Raw genomic sequence first — 12,382 nt, 5'->3', positions numbered from 1 at the left:
ATTTTATTGAAAATGACATAAATCCATTTTTTATAGCCAACAAGTTCATCATGTGTCTTTACTACATTTTCCTTATTGTCTATTGGTGAGCACCAAGGCTGGATAATATCACTGGAAACATAAATGTGCAAGTGTCTATGGTGTGCTAGCTTGGGTTTCTTCAGGTACATAGAGCTTAACATTAGTACAGGTAGAAAGTGTTGAGTTTGTGAAAATTTTTCCTATCATTGTACAGCATGATGGTGTTAGTTGACATTCCTAACCAGTGGTGCATTAGGTGTTTCTTTACCCCGTTGTCCTCACCAGGGTTTTTTGTTTTGTTTTTATGTGTGTATGTTTGTTTGAGATAGGGTCTCACATATCTGTCTTGTAGTTAAGATCATGTAACCAGTGGTTCTCAACCTTCCTAATACTGTGACCCTTTTATAAAGTTGGTCATGGTTGTGTTAACCCCAACCATAAAATTATTTTTGTTGCTACTTCATAACTGTAATTTTGTTACTGTTATTGATCATAATGTAGATATCGGATATACAATCCCTTTTGTGAAAAGGTCATTTGACCCCATAAGGGGTTGTGACCCACATATTGAGAACCACCGATATAGACATTGGAGCCAGACTATTTAACTTCAAGTGTCATCTCCAAAACATGTATCCAAGTCTGCAAACTCTTTATTGCTTCAACATTGTTTGAAAATGCATATTCAAAGTCTCCTTAGACACATGCAAACTAAATTCTCAGCTCCGTAAAAAGAGAGAAAGTCACAACAAAAGTTAGATGCTTCCCAAATATATTGGGGACAGGCACATGCAAACATTTCTATTCCAGAGATAGGAATAGAAAAATAGTAAGAAAACAACCCTAAGTAAGACCAAAACCAAGCAAACCTGCACTAAAGTTTAACTCTCTGTCTGGTCGAGCCACACTGTGGCTTGTAAGGACCTGTGAGTAACGGCAGCACCACTCCTGCAGCGTTGCTGATGAGCCACGACAACACTGCTCTGTCAGGCTGCCTTTGCTCTGCCTGCAGTTTCCCTTAGCACACTCTGGTCTTCGCTGACTCCTCTGCCTTCCTGGAATCTCTACTGCTGCTTCAGGCTCTCTCACAGCTTCACTCTCCATCCTCTGAGGACTGCCCACAGGGATTCTCTCCCTGCAGGATACTGCCTGGACTCCCAGGCTTTCCTTTGACATCTCAGTGAAGGCCTCCATGATGCCACAGTTCTTATATGCTTAATGACTGCAAAACCAGACTTGCTTGGATACTGCCAAGGTTTTATGTCACCATAAGCTAGTCCTGGGCCCACTTAAGCCATGACCAGCCTTTCAGCTAAGAATGAAGTAAGTCCCTAGGTTCATTGGCTATACTGGTAACCCTGGATCTTATCTCAAGTCTTGGAATCGGATTTTACTTTTGAAAATACACACCAACTTTATTAGAATAACAGGAACTTCCAGTTTTTAAGAAGCACCACCTGGGAAGTATCGTGTCACATTACTGTTCTGATGGCACCTGGCCACAGTGAGCCTCACAGGACAACCCCATCATAGCTGCTGCAAGATCACATTTCTGACCTGCCAGTTTTGTCATCAAGGCCACACACAGACTGTCTTGACGCTTTCGTAGTGGAAAGGACCAGTATGGAGAGCAGAGCCTTGCTTTTCCAACTAAAAACGAAAAGGAAACTAAGGAAACTATGGACTAAGCAAGTGATGTCTCCTCCTGTCTGCTAGGGCACTACATGAGGACTCACCTCCATCTCAGCATCACAGGGAGGGAGGGAAGGGGTGGCAGGGGCCAGGGCACTAGCACTGGCAGGCCACTCTGGTGACACTCTGAGCTCAGTTCCCTTTCTGCTGGTGGTAGTAGGCGTCTTTCCTGGCAGCTGCAGCAGCTCGATGGGGGAGGAAGGAGCCACCCACCCATCACCTCTTCTTGAAGCCTCATTTTTTTGTGCTCATAGAATAGGTCTGTCTTAGAGATCCCCAAATTGACAGTCTTTGGGCAGCCATCTTTATTCTTCTCCTGAATGCTGCACTCTTTACAATAGTAGGCGTCTGAGACTCCAGGACCTCCATGGATCACACACCAGCCCTGGTAACATCCATAGTTATGTTCATCACATATGCAAACCAGGGTGCAGGGACACACATAGGAATCACACATTTGCCATCACGTTTCCCACACAGTCTTCTGATAGCAACACCAGCCTGCTTGCAGCAGAAAATCAAATCTGGATGATGTTTAACCATAACTCTTTTCCAAGGAATCAGATTTTTATATCCACATCTGTGAGCCTGTGACAGAGAGGATGGCCCTATAGAGTGTAGAGATACTCTTGGGACAGCCCTCCTCTTGTACATGAAGATGTCGCTTGGCTTTTTTTTTTTTATTATTAACTTGAGTATTTCTTATTTACATTTCGAATGTTATTCCCTTTCCCGGTTTCTGGGCCAACATCCCCCTAACCCCTCCCCCTCCCCTTCTTAATGGGTGTTCCCCTCCCCATCCTCCCCCCATTACTGCCCTCCCCCCAACAGTCACATTCACTGGGGGTTCAGTCTTAGCAGGACCAAAGGCTTCCCCTTCCACTGCTGCTCTTACTAGGATATTCATTGCTACCTATGAGGTCAGAGTCCAGGGTCAGTCCATGCATAGCCTTTGGGTAGTGGCTTAGTCCCTGGAAGCTCTGGTTGGTTGGCAGTGTTGTTCATATGGGGTCTTGAGCCCCTTCAAGCTCTTCCAGTCCTTTCCCTGAATTCTTCAACGGGGGTCCCGTTCTCAGTTCAGTGGTTTGCTGCTGGCATTCGCCTCTGTATTTGCTGTATTCTGGCTGTGTCTCTCGGGAGAGATCTACATCCGGCTCCTGTCAGCCTGCACTTCTTTGCTTCATCCATCTTGTCTAGTTGGGTGGCTGTATACGTATGGGCCACATGTGGGGTAGGCTCTGAATGGGTGTTCCTTCTGCCTCTGTTTTAATCTTTGCCTCTCTATTCCCTGCCAAGGGTATTCTTGTTCCCCCTTTAAAGAAGGAGTGAAGCATTCACATTTTGATCATCCGTCTTGAGTTTCATTTGTTCTAGGCATCTAGGGTAATTCAAGCATTTGGGCTAATATCCACTTATCAATGAGTGCATACCATGTGTGTTTTTCTGTGATTGGGTTACCTCACTCAGGATGATATTTTCCAGTTCCAACCATTTGCCTATGAATTTCATAAAGTCATTGTTTTTGATAGCTGAGTAATATTCCATTGTGTAGATGTACCACATTTTCTGTATCCATTCCTCTGTTGAAGGGCATCTGGGTTCTTTCCAGCTTCTGGCTATTATAAATAAGGCTGCTATGAACACAGTGGAGGTCACTTGGCTTTTTTATGTTATAGTAATTATACATTCCTTGCCCCAAACTACTTTACACATGTTTTATTTCTGACTGAACTTCAAATTAAAAAAGAAAATTGTACTCCTCTCCTTTTTGTTTCCTGATTATCACTGTAAATATGGCTGAATTAGCAGTCTGAGTGCCTGTGGTCTTGAAGGTCCCTCTTTAAGGACACTATTCACTACAGAGGTGATAACTGGCTTTTTGTGGTAAATATTTGAGAGGAATTACTCTTTAAAAGGCAGAATTTAGGCAGACATGACAGTTGACTGCCACCAAGCCTGATGACCTGAGTTTGATCACTGGGAACCATACAGTAGAAGGAAAGAACCAACTCTGGCAAGTTGCTCTGGGACCTCTACAAGCATACCATATCATATACAGGTGGCCCCCACAAATAAAAAGTAAAATTAAAATAACCTCTTAGAAGTTTCCTCCAAGGTTAGTTGCACAGTTGCATTGAGACTGAAGTGAATTACTTCATGGTGGCCTAAACACATGGCAAAGGTTCCTCACCAAGGAATGACCAGAGAGCAGAGAAAGACAGAGAAGAGTCCAGCCAGGGCTACAGCCCCAACCAGTCTACTTTTTCAAGCAGGCCTCACTGCTGAGAGTTTCTACCACCCTCTGAGGCAGGATAAAAAGTCTTGGTGACAGGAGAAGGGGAAGAAGCCCCACCCGCAGAGCCCAGCTGAAGCCCCCACGAGCAAACGTGGCAAGGATTCCAGCACAGTAACCGATGCTTCCGACCTTTCACCCTTCCCAGCTGTAAACCTGCCTGAGCTCCTTGAAGGTGGCTCCTGAGCCACCCTGTAACCTCACCTGTTGAAGGAGAGTAAAAGGAGGATTTCTTTGCAGGCTTTTTGAGATATACTTAAGAGCCACCAAATGGCTAATTCTAAACTGATTAATTGTGACTGTCTCTTAAGGAGCCTGTAGTCACATTTGGGTATGATTTGCATTCTGTTCCTCTCTCCAGGAAGCCCACACCCATGCTATTCACTGAATTTTCTCTGCTTTCCCCAAAGTCTCTTTTCCTCCTGACCCTCATGTATAAGACTATTTTAAAATACTTCTAATAAGTCCTCCACTTAGCTTAGTTTTAAAGTGTCTAATCTTGAAATTTTTCTCAGTGTTGATACTAAAATTCTAGTTTGGCTTGAGTTGACAGCCCTAAAAGCTTAGGGGAGCTCTAACTGCTGCAGGTGACAGTATGGATCTGTGTCTCTGTTCCATCAATGATGACAGTCCCAATAGTGCCTTCAGGTTATATATAAATCTATCATGGGTTGATCCATTAACTAGGTCAGAGCTGTTGTGGTCCAGTCTCTCTCAATGATTAGATGCACCACGTGAAATGAAGGCTTCCACATGAGCCTTTTGTGGGGGATACTTCATATTCAAACCACAATGACCTCATGGCCATCTCCCCTGAAGTCGGAGGATATGGACACAATGGAGCTAAGTGTGGTCTCTACCTAATTTACAAGAGAATCCCTTTCCTGTTTGATAAAGCCTTTGCTGCCCACATTTCTGTCAGTTTTATTGTCTTCCAAGCTTTCACTTGAATCACTCATTAAGCTCTGCTTACATCCATCTGAGCTCTCTCTAGATCCTCCAAACTTCTCCAGATTTCTCCTGCAAAGTAATCCCAAAGCTTCTCACATTGTCCATTATATAGTAATGGCAATGACCCTACTTCTTAGAAGCAGTTTTCTGTCAGCCAGCCGTCAGGCATTATAACAAATAACTCAAGATGATCGTACCTTATAAAAAGAAACTCTTCATCTTTTATCATAATGTATACTAGTCCATGACTGCTTGGCTCTGTTGCTTTTGAGTTTGTGGTGAGGCAGCACCACGTCATAGCCATAGCATCTAACAGCAAAACTTCTAGCATCAGAACCAGAGAAAGAAAGGGGGGAGTAAAGGGAGCAGGATCCCACAGTCTGCTTCAGCAGCATAGCCTTGGTGTCCTAAATATTCCAGGAGTTTCCATCTTTTAAAAGATATTGCTCTCTGAGGACCAAGCCTCTGGCATGCACTTTTTTTTAAAATAGTTCTATCCTTCTTGTTATTGTTTTTATATGGCCACAGGAGAAATAAAGAAATGGACTTACTAGAGAACTAACAATTACAGAATTGGAAAGTGTTTGTGAGAAGTGCAGGGACATATCACATATATTATCACACACACACACACACACACACACACACACACACACACACACACACACACACACACACAGAGTTGTTTAGCACCAGGATGATGAGTTCAGTGTTCCTTAGACCTTCTGAAAGATAATTCCTACTTCCCTTTCTGCTGCCCTTAAGAAGAAGGACTAGCGTGCGCAGATGCTTCTCCTGCACTGTAAGACCTTGCTTGAATACCGTATGTGTTAGAGGAGGACACGTGCTAAAAATGGCAGTGGATTTTGGTCTCCTTGGCATTTGATGCAGCACTTTAGAGTGCAGAGCTCTTGTTTCTGTGCTCAGAGATGGTGGCATAAGAACAAATGGAGGTTTGGTTGTACTTTCATCAATCGCTTTTGTAGTTGAAGGGGAAAGACCTGGGTTGGAGAGGAAGCTGCAGTGGCTTTTGCTTGTAGCTCAGTTTTGTTGATTTTGTTCTTTTGCTGATGGAATGGCTGCTCTCCTGGTGGTGGCAGCAGAGCTCTATGCCTAGATGTGGAAATGGACAGCCGCACAGCATACCTTGCCTTCCTCTGTTTTGTGTGTCGTAAAATTATTCAAAATCTTTTTATTTTTAGTGCTTTGTATTTTAATCTAATGTACGCTATGTCTTATGATAGATTCATGCTAAAAACAAACCAACAAATACATGCAGAATTTCTAGTGACTGTAGAATTCTCAGGTGATTTTGTTTCAGAAATAAGGCATTTTGTGAAGTAGGGATCTGTAGGGGGAGGGGTGCATTATCACAGTGCATTGCACACGTCAAATCTCATTTTAAATGTATTGAGGCAATCTTCCATTTTTAATCTCTTATTAGGCAGTCTAAGGTGCCCGGAATCAAGGGTAGTTTAGTAAGCATGTCCTTGTTTCAAGCATCCAGTAATTAATTTGATCTCAGTGTACCTTAAGAAATATGAGATCATTTGGCAGAGACAGAATCAAACCACCCTGCTCCATTTTTGTAAGTAAATTCTCAACATGAATCCACTCAAGCTTTCCACCCCCTTACTTGCACCATTCTGCCTTTTCCTGTGGATGTGTTCAGCATTCATTCCATGGTCAACTTCCCATGTATGTTCTAGGCCTTATCGTCCCTGCTTTACTTTCAAGAAGCCTATCTGAGTAGGTTGGCTCAGGTATTCAACAGACATTCTGAAAGGGTTTATATAGGTTCGGTGTGTATGGTAATAAGAAATAGAGATAACATCTGATGTCCTAAAGGTGTCATGGTTGTAGTGGGAGAAGGTGGTGAGTGTACAATTATAATTGTCTTTTAGGGAACTTCTGGGCTAGGCATAACAGCACATGCTTTTAATCCCAGCACTCAGGAGGCAGAGGTGGGCAGAGCTTCACTCCAACCTGATCTACATAGTGACTTACAGGCCACCAGGGCTACATAGCAAGATAGTCTCAGAGAGAAGTAACTATAGGGGAAGGGTTGGCAACCTAAAGACAGGTTGCTAGCTTTATTCTGTGAACACCATGAAAGATTTTTTTTAAAGATCATAACTAAACTAAACAAAGAATTTTAGACAGGGCTAGCAACATGCAAATATTACAAAAGAAGAAATTCAAATGGTATGTAAGTATTCAGCATCTCTAGCCATCAGAGAAATTAAAATTAAAACTACTTTGAGATTTCATTCATCTCAGTCAGATTGGCTGTCATCAAGAAAACAAATGAAGGGCTAGAGAGATGGCTCAGCAGTTAGAGCACCCGCTGCTCTTCCAGAAGATTCAGGTTTAATCCCCAGTACCTATACTGGGGTTCATAGTTATCTTTAGCCAGTTCCAGGGGATCCAACCCCAACTCCCTCTTCTGTCCCACAGGTATGTACGTTCAGCACAGACATGCATGTAAGCAAAACATTCACAAAATAATACAAAAAATTTAAAAAATAGCAACAAGTAATAAATGCTGGGGGTAGACATGGGGAAATAGTAACCTATAATGCACTGTTGCAGCCGTTATGGATATCAGTGTTAAGACATCTCAAAAAACTAGAAATGAGACTATTATATGACCCAGCTGTACCACTTGTGGGCATGTGCTCAAAGGACTCTGTGTCCAATCACAGAAATGCGCTCATCGCGTCTGTCTTCACAGCAGCAGCAGCAAGGAGATGAAGTCAGGTTTTGATGCCCATGAACAGAATCAGTTATGAAAATGCGGTATATAAATACGGTGGGGGTTTATTCTGCCTTAAAGGAAACTGGAGTTACGAAAATTTTAGAAAACTGGAAAATACTGTGTTGTCAGAGAACCCAGCCTCAGAAAGACAGATACTGTATGTAATATACTCTTATATACTCTTATATGATGGCCCAGCCTGTATCTGCTAGATATGTGTGTTCAGGACAGTGTACATAGAGCCCAGGAAATAGAAAGAGGCCCCTTAGGATGGGGAAAGTAAAAGAGAGGATTTAAGAGAGAGCATGAGGAAAACAACAGAATAAAGTGGAAGCAGGGCTGGGTGGGGGAGGCGGGAGCAAAGAGAGCAGGGAAGAGGGGAGACAGTAGAAATAGGAAATCCACAAGATGTGCAGACTGCTACTTTGTAAACTCATTTAAGTAAAATATAGGAAAATAAAGTAAGTTTTGTTAGGAAGCTGGCCAAGTTGGGTCCTTTGCTGTGAGGTTCTGAAACTCTTTATACTGCTGCTGTCAATTTGTGTATTTTCACTGGAAACTAGATTTTTAGAAAATTTTATGTGTGTACTTTGATTACACATATGTATGCGCAGTATTTATACATTGCCCATGGAAGCCAAAACATGGCACTGGATCTCCTAGAAGTAGAGTTTTGAGTGTGTGTAAGCCACTAGAAATCCCATTTAAAAGCATGTTTAAATGTAACTAGTGTGCAGTCACCTTTCTAATGCACATCTGTACTGTGCTTACTCTATCTTATTCACACACACACACACACACACACACACACACACACACAGGCACACACCTCTGTTATATGATGCTATTTGGCTTGTACTATTGTGATATCGATTGTTTCTCAAAGTGAATCAAAAGCTCGTTAGTTACATCATTTTGGTAAGCAAGAGTAGTCTATTGCCTATTGAAAAGTAACACCAGTAATCCACATGGATAAGGAGTCATGACAGCCTATTGATCACTGACAGCTTTTAACCAGTCCTGATTGTGTAATAGTGGTGTTTGTGTACAGCATTTACAGCTGGTGAGATGCACCTAAATGCCTTTTTATGCAGTTGTTATAAATAGTGGCAAGGGCCTTGCCTCCTACTAATATCCTAAGTTGTTGTTAAGCGCTTTTGAAATAATCTTCCTGGTCCTCCATTCTTCTCTTTGTCATAGTGAAATACAATCTAAGATTCACCGTTTTAGTCATTTCCAGTCAGTTCCATGTGTGCAGTTTCTGTACTTGATGTCATTCCCATTCCCATACAATCCTAGCAGTCATTCCCAGTCTTCTTCATTGTCCCCCAGCAGAGCTTGTGCTTCTCACTTCTCTGCCTTCCCAGTCAGCATTCTGTATCCAGTCTTGTGACCCTGACTGTTCTAGGTACCTGACATAAGTGATGACAGTGCCTTTCACTTAGCTTAGTGTATAGCCCTTGATTTTAGCAGTCTTATTACTGTCGTAGTGTGGTGTCATTAGGAGGGGTTTTGTCTCATTTGACTCAAGGCATCCATCCATCTAGGCAAGTTATATAACCACAGTTGGTCCTGTCGTCCTGTGGAGCTAGTGCTTGAAACCCTATGCTATGGGGGTGTGTGTGTGTGTGTGTGTGTGTGTGTGTGTGTGTGTGTGTGTGTTAAACCTTACGGATCTCTATGAAAAAGAGGCTTTATATCTCACACACTATGCACACCTAGTAACTCTCAGTCAAAATTCTCTGCCTTTTCATCTTGTTCAGCAGAAAATTCTGAGAATGTAGTAACATCAACAAGTATTGTTTGTATGTGACAGTAAAAAGAAAGCTTTTCAGTGACATTATTTAAAGGCTATGTGTTTAAGATTGTCCCAAACTAAAAACAAATTCTAGTTGAATAGGGTAGAGATAGAGAACCGCAGGAGCCATTGAATGAACAAATAACAAATTTAGACGGCTGAACTCAGTCATAAATGAACATAAAATTAAAGTATTCTCTGCTCTTGACTGGCTGGGATGATACTTGACTGCTAAGTTATGCTAAGCCAGTGTTCTTTCCCCATCTCTCAACATATGAAGTCATCCCTGAATGGCATGGTATGCAGTAGTCACACTCAGGTTACTGCACCCTGTCACTGTGTGTGAGCTCACCATCACTCTCAGAAGACTTTTGTCAGAGGCTGCCCCTGCTCCATAAGTTTTTATGACACTTTATCTGTGTGAGTTGCTAGCACTGCTTTTCAGCATGAAATAGTCTAATTGTGTTCATTAGGGTGTTGACAATTTGATGATTCACTTTGAATATCAATTACTGTCATCACAATGTTGTAACAGTTAGAGAAATGTAACTGAAACATAAATTTACCTGATACTCAGTTTGTGCATGTTGAGAAAGGGCTTAAATTTTACTTGAATTACAGCAACCAGAGTTCTGCCCTCTTGCTTTCCTTGGACTATAAGAATTTAATTTGGGGAAAGTTAAATTAATTTAGAATAAAATCCTTTAGTTATTTATATCATTTATAGTTTTGAGAGGTATATTTTAATTTCTATTTTAAAAGATAAACATACATGAAAGAGGAACTATTAAAAGTTAGTTTAGGGGGAGGGGGAATGGGACTTACGGACAGGAAACTGGGAAAGGGAATAACATTTGAAGTGTAAGTAAAGAAATATATCTAATTAAATTTTAAATAGAGAGCATGCTTCTCTCCCAGAGCCCAGTGCAAAGGACTTGCCTAAAAGGTAGGCGTACCAGTTCCCTGTTGTCATGCAGAATCCAGCCCTGTAAATGGTTTTCTTCCACAGCCCAGTGGAAGAAATGTGTCTTCATGTGCATTTAAAGCTCGACCACACCCACATTCACACCCATTCACAAGGAAGAGGAGACTACCAGAGGATAGTGGAGAACAGGCTATTTCTGTTTAAGCAAATAAATTACTTGGGCAAAAATTATGTTGATGACCACACAACTGTGGTGGAACTGGGAGATAGTCTGTACCTCCGTGTTCATATGTCCTGTTACATTCTAATCTGTACAGCAGGAAGAACACATTCTTAGAGAGTAATTTCAGTCTGTCATAGTCTGCTTTACTGACTGTTCAGTATCCGTGGTCGGCTTCATCCCCACACAGACACTTCCTCCAGTAGAGACCTTCCAAGATACCATTTAATTACTTCAAAGTCACAGAGTTTGGGCAACTTGGATGTCCATGTTAGAAACAATGGAATGGTCTAAAAGGCTTAGAGTCCTGGGGTTGAGGAGCCACCGATTACATTAAAGTAACTGCCTGGGACTTGGAGCTATGCTGTGACCAGTAATGAAAACTTCAGGATTACTCACCAAAGTGTCTTTAACCAATTTCTGATAGAACTGAATGATTAACATTAGCAGGAAATAGCATACTCCACACACATAGACAAGAGATAATGAGCATTGAGGGAAAGTTCAGAATTTACAAAAGTCAGAATCCTTTCATGAAATTCACTAAAGGGCAATTTCAGCCTGACCACTGCAGACAAGACAAATTGTGACCTTCACAACTACAGCCAGAATGTTTACCATTCAGAAGTGCCCTGCCAGGGGAATGTCCCACCTAAAGAAAAGACCGTAGACCCCAGCTCAGGGCCTGGCCTTTCAGGGACTTTAGTGAATGGAGAAAGAAATGAAGCTGGGCATAGTGGTACATTGTTTTAACCTGCACTGGAAAGCAAAGGCAGGTGGATGTCTGTGAACTTGCAGTCAGCCTCTCCACACAGTGAGTTTTAGGCCAGCCAGAGCTACATAGTGAGTTCCTGTCTCAAAAATAAAACAGAAGTTAGTTAGATAGATAGATAGATAGATAGATAGATAGATAGATAGATAGATAGATAGATAGTGATATATGTTAAGAAAAGAAAAAAATAAAAAAGTACTACATAAAAAAGTATCCCCAACCCAAATGCATGTGGCTTCAATAGAAAAAAATTGAGAAAGAAGAGAGCTTACAATCTGAGGCCAAGAGGAGCCAAGAGGAGGGGTAGCTTAGAGGTCCCTGTGATATGAGTGTTCTCTTCAGCCCCTGATACCAGGAGTAGCAGTAAATACTATGTAATAGGCCTTTCCTTTCTCTGGGTGATGCAGACATAGGCCTGATTAAACCAGATTAAAAGCATACAAGGGCAGGTTTCTTATGCAGTGCTCCCTGGCCTGCTCATCAGTTCCAGAGAAAGGGGCTGAGGAAGTCATTCATCTGGCCTTGGGGTGAGGAAGTTTTATAGACCTTAGTTGAAGGGTGATGACTTGTCGGCTAGGAGCTGGGACTGTGCTCAAGTCTGGTCAAGAGCTGAGCACTTAGGTGGGGATTTGTGTGGCTGGCAGCATCAGAGGAGGTTGGGACAGCTGGTACTGGGCTCTGAGAGCCATTCCCTTGTTCAGTTTTTCTATGTAAGTGGGGGTGGGAAAGGAGGGTGTTGGGTTTGCCCAGCTTGAGCAGGAGTGAACAGGGGTCCAGCCTAACACAGAGATGAAGAACACAGGAGAAAGGAGGAAAGAAAAAAGATGGAATTCTTGCTGGCTGGGGCCTTCTGATCACTCTGCTAAGAGAGCAGTGAGGGCAAACTGGCTAGAAATCAGAACAGATGGAGGCCAGGCGGTCTGGCCACTATGGTGTACTGTTGTTTTTGAGA

General features: G+C 42.3%; 1 protein-coding gene and 1 pseudogene across 11 annotated transcripts in view; one reads left to right on the top strand and one right to left on the bottom strand.

Annotated features, from left to right (window-relative positions):
* Rabgap1l (RAB GTPase activating protein 1-like) overlaps positions 1-12,382 on the top strand; it is a 595,699-nt gene that overhangs the window by 431,623 nt on the left and 151,694 nt on the right.
* LOC134481578 (PHD finger-like domain-containing protein 5A) lies at positions 1,930-2,256 on the bottom strand (annotated as a pseudogene).

This window comes from Rattus norvegicus, chromosome 13 (assembly GCF_036323735.1).
Source record: "Rattus norvegicus strain BN/NHsdMcwi chromosome 13, GRCr8, whole genome shotgun sequence".
Lineage (NCBI taxonomy): Eukaryota > Metazoa > Chordata > Mammalia > Rodentia > Muridae > Rattus > Rattus norvegicus.
This window is presented reverse-complemented; position numbering and strand designations above follow the sequence as displayed.